The sequence below is a fragment of the Canis lupus genome, chromosome 27 (assembly GCF_048164855.1).
Source record: "Canis lupus baileyi chromosome 27, mCanLup2.hap1, whole genome shotgun sequence".
In the NCBI taxonomy this organism is placed as follows: Eukaryota; Metazoa; Chordata; class Mammalia; order Carnivora; family Canidae; genus Canis; species Canis lupus.
Genome location: NC_132864.1, coordinates 39,131,796 through 39,141,155, shown reverse-complemented (window position 1 = coordinate 39,141,155; position 9,360 = coordinate 39,131,796). Strand labels below are relative to the sequence as shown.

At 55.6% G+C, this 9,360-nt stretch overlaps 1 long non-coding RNA gene across 2 annotated transcripts; it reads right to left on the bottom strand.

Moving 5' to 3' along the window:
- Window positions 1–2,245: 2,245 nt before the first annotated feature.
- On the bottom strand, window positions 2,246–8,804 carry LOC140619768 (uncharacterized). 2 transcript variants are annotated; one of them, XR_012019559.1, is made up of 4 exons: window positions 8,006–8,804; window positions 4,064–4,311; window positions 3,070–3,290; window positions 2,246–2,604 (listed from the first exon to the last, which is right to left on the bottom strand). It is a non-coding gene; the product is annotated as an uncharacterized lncRNA (long non-coding RNA). The 2 variants fall into 2 exon arrangements; XR_012019558.1 differs by having other exon boundaries at window positions 2,246–3,290.
- Between the last annotated feature and the right edge of the window lie 556 nt (window positions 8,805–9,360).

Genomic DNA, 9,360 nt, shown 5'->3' with positions numbered 1-9,360 from the left:
TCTGGGGGGTCCATCCTGCATCGGCCACCCTGCGGGGCCCCGAGCGCACCCCGCATGCGACACGAGGACCGTCCAGGGGTCTGGAGCCTGCAGGGCGGCCCAGGGCACAGCCCGGCTGTCACTCGGGTCAGAAGCCACTCAGGCAGCGGAGATGCTCCGCGATGACCGTCCGAAGGGACGTGGGGCCTGGGAGCTTCCACTTGAAGGCTCCACAGGGAGCACCGCGGCCCCGGGGGTGCAGGGGGTGCACAGGGCTCTGCTTAGCGTCAGACGCACTTCAGCTCCTAGAAAAGAGCATGAACAGGAGGGACCCTGGGACGGTTCCTCAGTTCCTCGGTGCCGCAGGAATTCCAAGTGCTGTGCCTTGGAATTCCAGGCATTCACTTCCTTTTCCACCCAAACTGAGACCCTATAGGGTAATTTCACAAGGAGCAGCTCCCGCTCCTTTAAAGGCCGGACCTGGGGGAAGGTGGCACGGCCCAGGCGCTCACCCCCTGCACCGCGGAGGAGCAGGCCCCGGCTGCACCCTTGGCTCGTGCCCCAGCCCCAGTTTTCCAGCTTCTCCTGAGGCTTCTGCACACGGGGAACGACGCGCCTCTGCCTGCGGGGCCTCCGGGAGGAACGGGACGGTGACGTCTGTCCCCGCCGTGCGTGACCCCACAGGGACCCAGCTGCAGCCGCCGCGTGCTCCGTGCTCCACGTCCCCCCCACGCGCAGGGCCACACTCCTGAGCTCCAGGGCTGGGGACGCTGTTTCACGCGCTCCTCCCTTTGGGTCACGTCCCCCAAAGGCCGACGGAACCTGCGAGCGTCGCCTCAGCCCGCCCAGAGGCCTGGGCGTCCACGCGCCTGCACTCGTTTTATTTATTTATTTCCTGGTTCTTAATTTTTAAAAATATTTTATGTGTTTATTCATGAGAGACACACAGAGAGGCAGCGACTCGGGCAGAGGGAGAAGCAGGCTCCATGCAGGGAGCCTGACGCAGGACTCGATTCCAGGACCCCGGGGTCACGCCCTGGGCTGAAGGCAGACGCTCCACTGCTGAGCCCCCCGGGCGTCCCCTGCACACGTTTTAATTGTCACAAAATAGGAAGATGGTTGACAAGGGTCTCCTCTCCCCTCCCTCCGCTTTGGGAAACTCCCCGGAATATGTGTAATTTGGAGTTTTTAAAATGAGACATCTCAAGGTTTCGTCGGGATGATCCTCATGCTGCAGGTTCCTATTTTACCCCGAATGCAAATGACCACGGGGCCCACCGTCGTGCGCCTCACCCGCCCTCGCCACTCGTCTGCCCAGAGTCTTGGGTCGCCTTAGGCTCCAGGCTCACAACAATCCAAAGCCTGTTTGTTCTCCTGAATCCACGACAACGACGACAACTTCACCCAGAAACCCCCACGGCGGGCGCGGGGGGCCGCGGGCCTGGAGGAATGCGGGCAACGTCTGCGCCGCACACACACGTGTGTCCACCGAGTGCTTTTTTGGGAGAGACGAACAGAAAACCCAGGCTTCTTCAGACAGACGGTGCAGGCAGCCCCTCCTCCCCAAGTAGTGGAAATACCAGTGGGGAGAGCCTTGCTTTATAAGGGAAGGCAGCTCCGGAGGCGCAGAGCGGCCTTTCCCGCTTCATCCCCTGGAATGAGGCTCCGCTAAATCCCGGCAGCAGCTGCCCAGGAATTTCCGTCGTTGTCTGGCCCCGACCACCACGGGGAGGCCGGCAGCTCCCGCACCCCCCAGGCCCTTTACGCCTCCTTTCTGCAAAGTGGCCACCGCCGGGGAACCTCTCAGACCCCAAAAAGGGAGAGCTCGTCCCTCGGAACCCGGGGCAGGGGTGGGATGTGGGGTCAGCCGTCGCCTTAGGGTCTTAGTCTCCAGACCACAGAGGGATGGAGCCGCGTCTGGGTGGAGGGTCCTCCTGGACCAGCAGAGCCCCCCCACCTCGTGCGGCAAGAAAGCTCTCCTCCGTATTGCACTTGGACTTTGGTTTTTTTATTTTTTATTTATTTTTATTTTTTGCCCCATACCCGAGGCGACTCAGTGAGTGGGATCCCGGTGGTTGACCACAAAGTACCACCCTCGGCGGTAAGACTGGAGGAAATCGCAGCACAGCGTTATTTCCACAAGATTAAAATAGATCGTTCCCAGGCCCTGCTGGCCCTCATTTTTCTCATCTTCCAGAAAAGTACGCAGACTTAAATGTCAATAGTCCATTCCAAAAAAAAAAAAAAAAAACACTCAAAATCCAAAACCAAAAAAAAAAAAAAAAAAAAAATCCCAAAAAAGTCCAAAAAACTGCAATGGAAGAGATGAATATTTCCACGTGCTGGCGTCTGTCCGGACCATTTGAGGGGGCGCAGGGGGCACCCCACCCGGGTTTCCCGGACACCTGGCACAGCGGGTCTCCCCAGGACGCCTCTCCCCGAGCACCCGACGCCCGGCCACACCTTCAGAGCGCCTGACCTTCCCCGGCCTGTGGAAGGGTGCCCCCCTCTCCCCTGCGGGCCCCGGCCCCGTTCTCCGTGGCAGCCCAGCATCCAGGGCCGCGCGGGGGTCTCTGCCCCGATGCCTCTTCTGGTGACCGGCCTGGGCTGTCGCTGCATCAACCCCTAGAAAGAAAGATGAACCTAGAGGAGTCTTCAGACCCGAGCGTTGTTTGCGGGCTCAGGCCACACGTGCACCCCTCACCTCTAACTTAGGGAGTAAATAGGGAGCTGCAGAAAACCCTACTGTCGGAGCTGGAGAGGACGGCGGTCCCCCTCCCTCTCCCTCCAGCTCAGGGCCTCAGCTGCGGGACTCCCAAGCGTGTGGGGTAAGAGGCGGCATATTTGTTCCCCGTCTCGTTCACCTGATGAAATCCGAACAGCTGAGGACGAAGACAGACGCCGCTGAGGAGCAACCCGGCCCAGGGAGTCAAGCCCACAGCGCAGGGGGCCGCGGCCCGTCGTGGCTTCGTGGCTTTGGCAACTCCGTGGCCTCTTCCCTCCCCCGCGCTGCCTCCGACCCCATAAAACCATAAAACCGCGCAGGGTGAGCGGTCGGGGTGCTTGGTCCCGGGGAGCTGACGGGCGCACCTGTGGCTTTTCCAGCACTTGGTTTAAGCCAGATTTCTAGTTTCTGGGGCACCGGGGGGCTGCTGCCCAGGACCGCCTGATAGTTGTCCACTCCGCGGGCGATGATGCCGCAGGGTCATCGGAGGAGGAGAGGAGCCTCCGCGCAGCTGTTCTTCAACAGCAGAAAAGTAAGAGACCGGCTACCATTATCCCAATAGTGACTGACGTCAGAGTGCTGGAGTCTGGGGGACAGAGCGATTAGGAAGACGGTCAATCCCCACTTTTCAAATTCATTAACCTCTGATGTCATATTTGGTGCGGTTGGATTCCACCCTGCCGTCCTACGGCTCGTCTCCGTCTGTCGCCTTGGTTTGCTTTCTCCTCCCCGACCTGTCCTGTGGGATCTGGATGTTTTCTAAACGTCGTCTTACCGCCTCCGTCTTTGTCCCAGTGCTGTCTTGTTTGCATTCTGTGTGAGCAGGGGCCTCGGGGTTCACAGTATACGTCCCTAAACTGCCTCCGTCCACGTAGGGTGGATGCTGTACCCGCGTGGGAAGCGTCAAAATCTTCCCGGTGTCTACGTGCATTCACCCCTCATCCTGTTACAACGTATGTGACAAATCGACGCGGGACTCGATCCCGGGTCTCCAGGATCACGCCCTGGGCCGAAGGCGGCGCTAAACCCCTGACCCACCGGGGCTGCCCCCCAATATCCATTTTAACTGAGAACCCTAACCCAAACTCCATTTGGAGTATTCGAGGTGTAAATGGCTGATACCCACTCCGTGTGTGCACGGAGCTGTCGCAAGGTGCCACACAGGGTACCAAAGAGAGCAAACCCGTACGGGGTTTGTGGTCGGTTTACCTTAAAAGCTAAATTTCTAAGTCCTTCGTTTTTTCCAAAAATGAAATTCAACGTCTATGTGTCATTTTTCTATTTGCATCTTGCCAGGACCCCCCCCCCCGCCCGCCCTCCCCACCCCCAACCCCACCCCCTCGGCCCCGTGTGACCCACCGAAGTAAAAAATTCCTCATCGGGATAATTTCTGGCACTGCTGTGGACTCGAGAAGGATTGACCCTGCAGATTCCTGCCTGGATCTACTGGAGCCCCGCTCTCCGCGTCCTCCAGGTCATTGCCCTCTGAGCAGGGGTAAGAGAAACAGGAAGCGGGATGTCCTAGTGGGGGCTCACAGGGCAGCCCCGGAGATGGGGGTGGTGCGGACTTTCTTTCTTATTAGAAATGATGTCTTCTTCTCCCCTTCCTAAAGAAAAATGGATTGTGTCATCCTGGTGCATCGATTTGGCAGGTACTCATGTGCCCTGTGGGTCCTTGCTAGGCTTGTCCACCAACCTCTGTGCCCCCAAAGCCTCATCAACGTGGGCTGTTCTCTCTTCAGGTAGGAAGCTCTGGGGGCACCTGGGTGGCTCCGCGGTTGAGCATCTGCCTTGGGCCCAGGGCGTGCCCCCGGGGTCCCGGGATCGAGTGCCGCGTCGGGCTCCCTGCAGGGAGCCTGCTTCTCCCTCTGCCTGTGTCTCTGTCTCTCTCTCTGCGTCTCATGAATAAATAAATAAAATCTTTAAAAAAAGAAAAAAGAAAGAAAGCTCTTGACCTGCATGAACCTCAAGAGGCCTCCATTAATTTGCAGCCATTTGAATAAAGTCTGTGCTCATTTTTCCCACTGAACCCAAGTCACCTGGCGGATTAGTTTCCGTCAGGCCACACGTGAGCAAGAACACACGTGCATACGTGCATAGTCACATAAACAGCGACCTTTGAGCTATAATATCTGTTAGATGTTCACAGGGGGCCCGCCCGGTGCTGCGGTGAACTGTGAATAAGTCGCCCTGCAGTGAGACTTCCCTGGGCTTCGGGCTTCGATAAGGAAACAGCCTCTCAAGACCCTCGTGGAGGAGACACTCAGCAGAGAGAAAAATGTTCTTGGCATCTTTCCCCAAAACACATGTCCAAAGAATCTGCACTTTGAACTCCATCCTTGCCTTAGGCTTCATGGATTAAAAGCCAGATGAAAGGGCAGCCCTGGTGGCACAGCGGTTTAGTGCCACCTGCAGCCTGGGGTGTGATCCTGGGGTCCCGGGATCGAGTCCCGCCTCGGGCTCCCTGCATGGAGCCTGCTTCTCCCTCTGCCTGTGCCTCTGCCCCCCGCCCCGTGTCTCTATGAATAAATAAATAAATAAATAAATAAATAAATAAATAAATAAATAAAAGCCAGATGAAAACGAACGCCCTGCCCAACTTACTAGAAAATACGGAAAAAGCAACCGCCATAGCATACGGCTTATTACACGGTGGTGGCCTTTGGCAAAAACGGATTCCTCTGGGCCAGCAGGACCAGTTAGTGCTCATTAAGTAACAAACATGCGTTCATGAATCCCACCTGATCTTGGCATTCGTAGCCCACTTAAGACTCTATTTGGTAAAACGAATCTGTCTCCTTCTAATTAGGAAGCATTTTTGGGAAGCTGACCAGGGCTCTAACGCGGTGGGGTGAAAACTATGTGGAATGTTGCCCCCCTTTGAAATAATATTCCTAGTGATGGCCGGGAGCCGGGTAACTTTCCAGGAGAGAAAGCGGAGAGGGCTGTGTGTGGTTCAGGGCTCAGCCTCGGGAGTCAGCTGAGCTCATTCCAGACCCCGGGTCAGCAACCTGCTGGCCTCGTGACCCCCGGACTATTTACTTCACCTCTCAGAATTGTGTCTTTTTATTTATTTATTTATTTATTTATTTATTTATTTATTTATTTATTTATTAAGATTTTATTTATTTATTCATGAGAGACACACAGAGAGAGGCAGAGACCCAGGCAGAGGGAGAAGCAGGCTCCATGCAGGGAGCCCGATGTGGGACCCGATCCCGGGACTCCAGGATCACGCCCTGGGCCAAAGTCAGCGCTAAACTGCTGGGCCACCGGGGCTGCCCCCAGAATTGCATCTTTAAAGTGGGGAGAACGACAAGGTTGTTTTGTGATTAAATGAGATAATGCGAATTGTTTAGTGCAGTGTCTACGTGGAATCAGCGCACAAGGCGTCTGACTACTATTATGGATTGTGTTTGTATCCCATTAAATTACCAACTGAAATTCAACATAACATGACATTTTTAGTCATCAGTCTAAAAAAAGAAAAAGAATGAGGATCCCTGGGTGGTTCAGCAGTTTGACACCTGCCTGTGGCCCAGGGCGTGACCCCGGGGTCCCGGGATCGAGTCCCGCATCGAGCTCCCTGCATGGAGCCTGCTTCTCCCTCTGCCTGTGTCTCTGCCTCTCTCTGTGTGTCTCTCATGAACAAAGAAATAAAAATGTTAAAAAAAAAAAAAACTATCAAGCGAGAGTAAACAGTTGTACTCCCTCTTCATTGTTTAAATCTTTGAACTTTGGGTATTGTAAGGTTTGTGAAGAAAGCTGCTAAATTTACGAGAAGGGAGGTGACAAATCAGAGGCAGGAGAAGACGCCTATCCGGAGGAGACGAGAAAGCCATCAGCTCTGCGATGTGTTCTTTTTCTTTTCTCTTCTCTTCTCTTCTCTTCTTTCTTTTTTTTTTTTTTTTAGGAAACTAAAAATACCAGAGGTCTGTAGTTTCCGCGTTGGGCTCCTTACAGAGGAGACGTGACAAAACTTTCCCGTCACCCCTGACCTCCCAGACCTTTGGTGGGTCAAGGGTCTCGGGGTCGCAGGCGAGTGTGGGGGGGACACAGGGCGAGAGGAGGCAGCCTGCGGAAGGCCAGCGGGGGTTCAGGCTCCGTAAATCCCAAATCCCGGCCAGGCCTGCTCCTCCCTTGGGTCCTGAGCTGCAGGACACTTGGTGCCGTTTCTCAGTTCTGTTCCGACTGCATGCCGAGAAGGTGCCCGGCCATGCGGGCTCTTGGTGGGTATCCTAGAACAAAAACAAGGCCCGAAAGGGGGGCACGGCACCCTACAGTAACGAGGCAGCGGGAGCCCCAGCGAGGCTGTGGCCACCTGCAGCTTTTGAGGCTCAGCTTCCTTGGATCCATCCGCCGTCGCCCCTTGGAGGTGGGGAGTGTTGGCTGCGGCATCAGGGTGCAACCCGCGGTGCCCACCACGCTGCTAGACAGACGTGGCTCGGTGAGCTCCGCTCAGAGTCCATGTTTATCTGGCTCCTCTTTTTTTTTTTTTTTTTAAATCTGGCTCCTCTTCATCAGACTCTCAAATTCATTGCGGCCAAAACCTGAGATCTCTCTCACGCTTGGGGCCGGGGCCAAATGGCTCAGCCACATTATGTCCTTTCTAGGTTAAGACTCTGTCACAGATGATTATGATGATGATGATGATTATAAATTAAATATAATGATTATATGACCTATTACAGATAATATATAACTAATATATCAATAAGTGATATTATTAATAAGCGATGCCAAGTAAAGGGAGGGGGCAGTATTCAGTCCCAAACAACGGTTGATAGGGTTGAGATAGTGGTTCATTCTGAGAGTTACACGAAATGGAGAAAGACGGTATATTAATCACATTTAAATATCCTTTCCACTGATGGAATTACAGTCTATTGACATTTCAAAATGCGTATTCTTAATTAAGAAGCTATGATACAAAGAAGATTTTGAACCGAATCTGTGAAAATGTTTCACAGAATAAAGCAACACGCAACTCTCCAGCCACTAAGATATGAGTTGAGGTTTGAATATTGAACAATTCTTTTTTTTTTTTTTTTAAGATTTTATTTGCTTATTCATGAGAGACACCGAGAGAGAGGCAGAGACCCAGGCAGAGGGAGAAGCAGGCTCCATGCAGGGAGCCCGATGTGGGACTCGATCCCGGGACCCTGGGGTCATGCCCTGGGCCAAAAGCAGACGCTCAACCACTGAGCCACCCCACCCCCAGCATCCCAATTACTTCTTTTGTTAAACATCGGCCCCTCTCAAAGGCTTTAACCGCTACTGTAGCTTGTGGAACACGATTACCTTATTTGAGATGCTTTCCTGTGCTTTAGGGAATTTTGCCCAGATTCCTCTGGATGAGTCGTGGAATGTACTCCCATGGACCCCGAAGGAGAAGATCTATTCCTTGCACGTTTGGTCCCTAACGGATTGATACTTTTGTGATCATTGAAAAGCTAAAAGAAGCCTCTACCCCCCCTTTCGGCTAAATTGGGGAAGCTGAAGAAGCATAACCGCCAATACGCTTGTCAGGCCCTGCATTGGCTGCGGTCCTGCTTCCCGTGGCACCGGGAGGGCCTGTGCCATCCGCTCCCGCTGGTCAGCCTGCCCGCAGCCGTGGGAGAGAGAGAGGATTCAGCTCTACGGGGACCCCAGCCCGGAGGGAAGAGGTGACGCCGGGCAGGCTCCTGCGGAGGCCTGGGGCTGGCCACGCTTGGTCTGGTGCAGTAGAACACCAGGGACCCACGCAGTCGGGGGGGCCCAGCATCGTCCGGGGGGCCTGTTGGTCAGTGGGCCCCTTCCCACCGCACAGACGGCACGCCTCCTCCGTGAAGCCGGCCGGGCACCCGGAGCGGGAGGCCACCGTCTCGCTCTTGGCTCTTGGCTCTCTTGGCAACTTCACGTCACTTGCGGTGACAAGAACACGCGTAGGAGCCAATGCTCACCAGGAACCGTGTCGGATACGGTGGGCAGGTTCCCACGGCTGACCGACACCCCCATCTGAGCGTCTACGCTGACCTGCTGTTAGCACCGTCACGGACAGGAAACCAGAAGCATAGGGAGCTGCTCCGTGTCCACAGATCTCCTGTGTCTGCAGCCGGAGCCGACCCCGCGCGCCCCCCCCCCCCCGCCCTGCACCTACAGCCCCCGCCCACCTCCGCTCTTCTGGGGGATGGGACCACTTCCCCCGCGTCTCTGTGCCCTAAGTCTCTCTGCTGTGCGGGTGGCCTGAGCCGTTGGGGGCGAGTTGGGGTGAGGCCGTGACCTTACAGCACAAACCACCAGAGTCACAGGCCAAGGGACAACCGAAGTGCGGCTGGTTTTCGGGGTGACCCGGAGAGCGTCTCCCCCCCAGCTCGGGTGTCACTGGCCACCCGGGGCCTGTACCCAGGCCCCTACCTCCCCCGTAAGGTGGCACCGGAGTGCGGGCAGAGCGGGGAGACGTGGCTCTACAGGCAGGGTCGCCGTCCTTCGCGGGTGCAGCCCCTGACAACGTCCTGGAGCACACGCGCGGACACAGGGCTCCCCTTGTCCTCATCCACAGGCTCGCGAGGCCACTTGTCCCCTGTCTACTCTGTTTGCTGAAGGAAGAAGCAGCATGACCGGAGGCAGAGAGAAAAAAGAAGAACCGACGTCCCTCAAAACCCGGGCACCGGGGA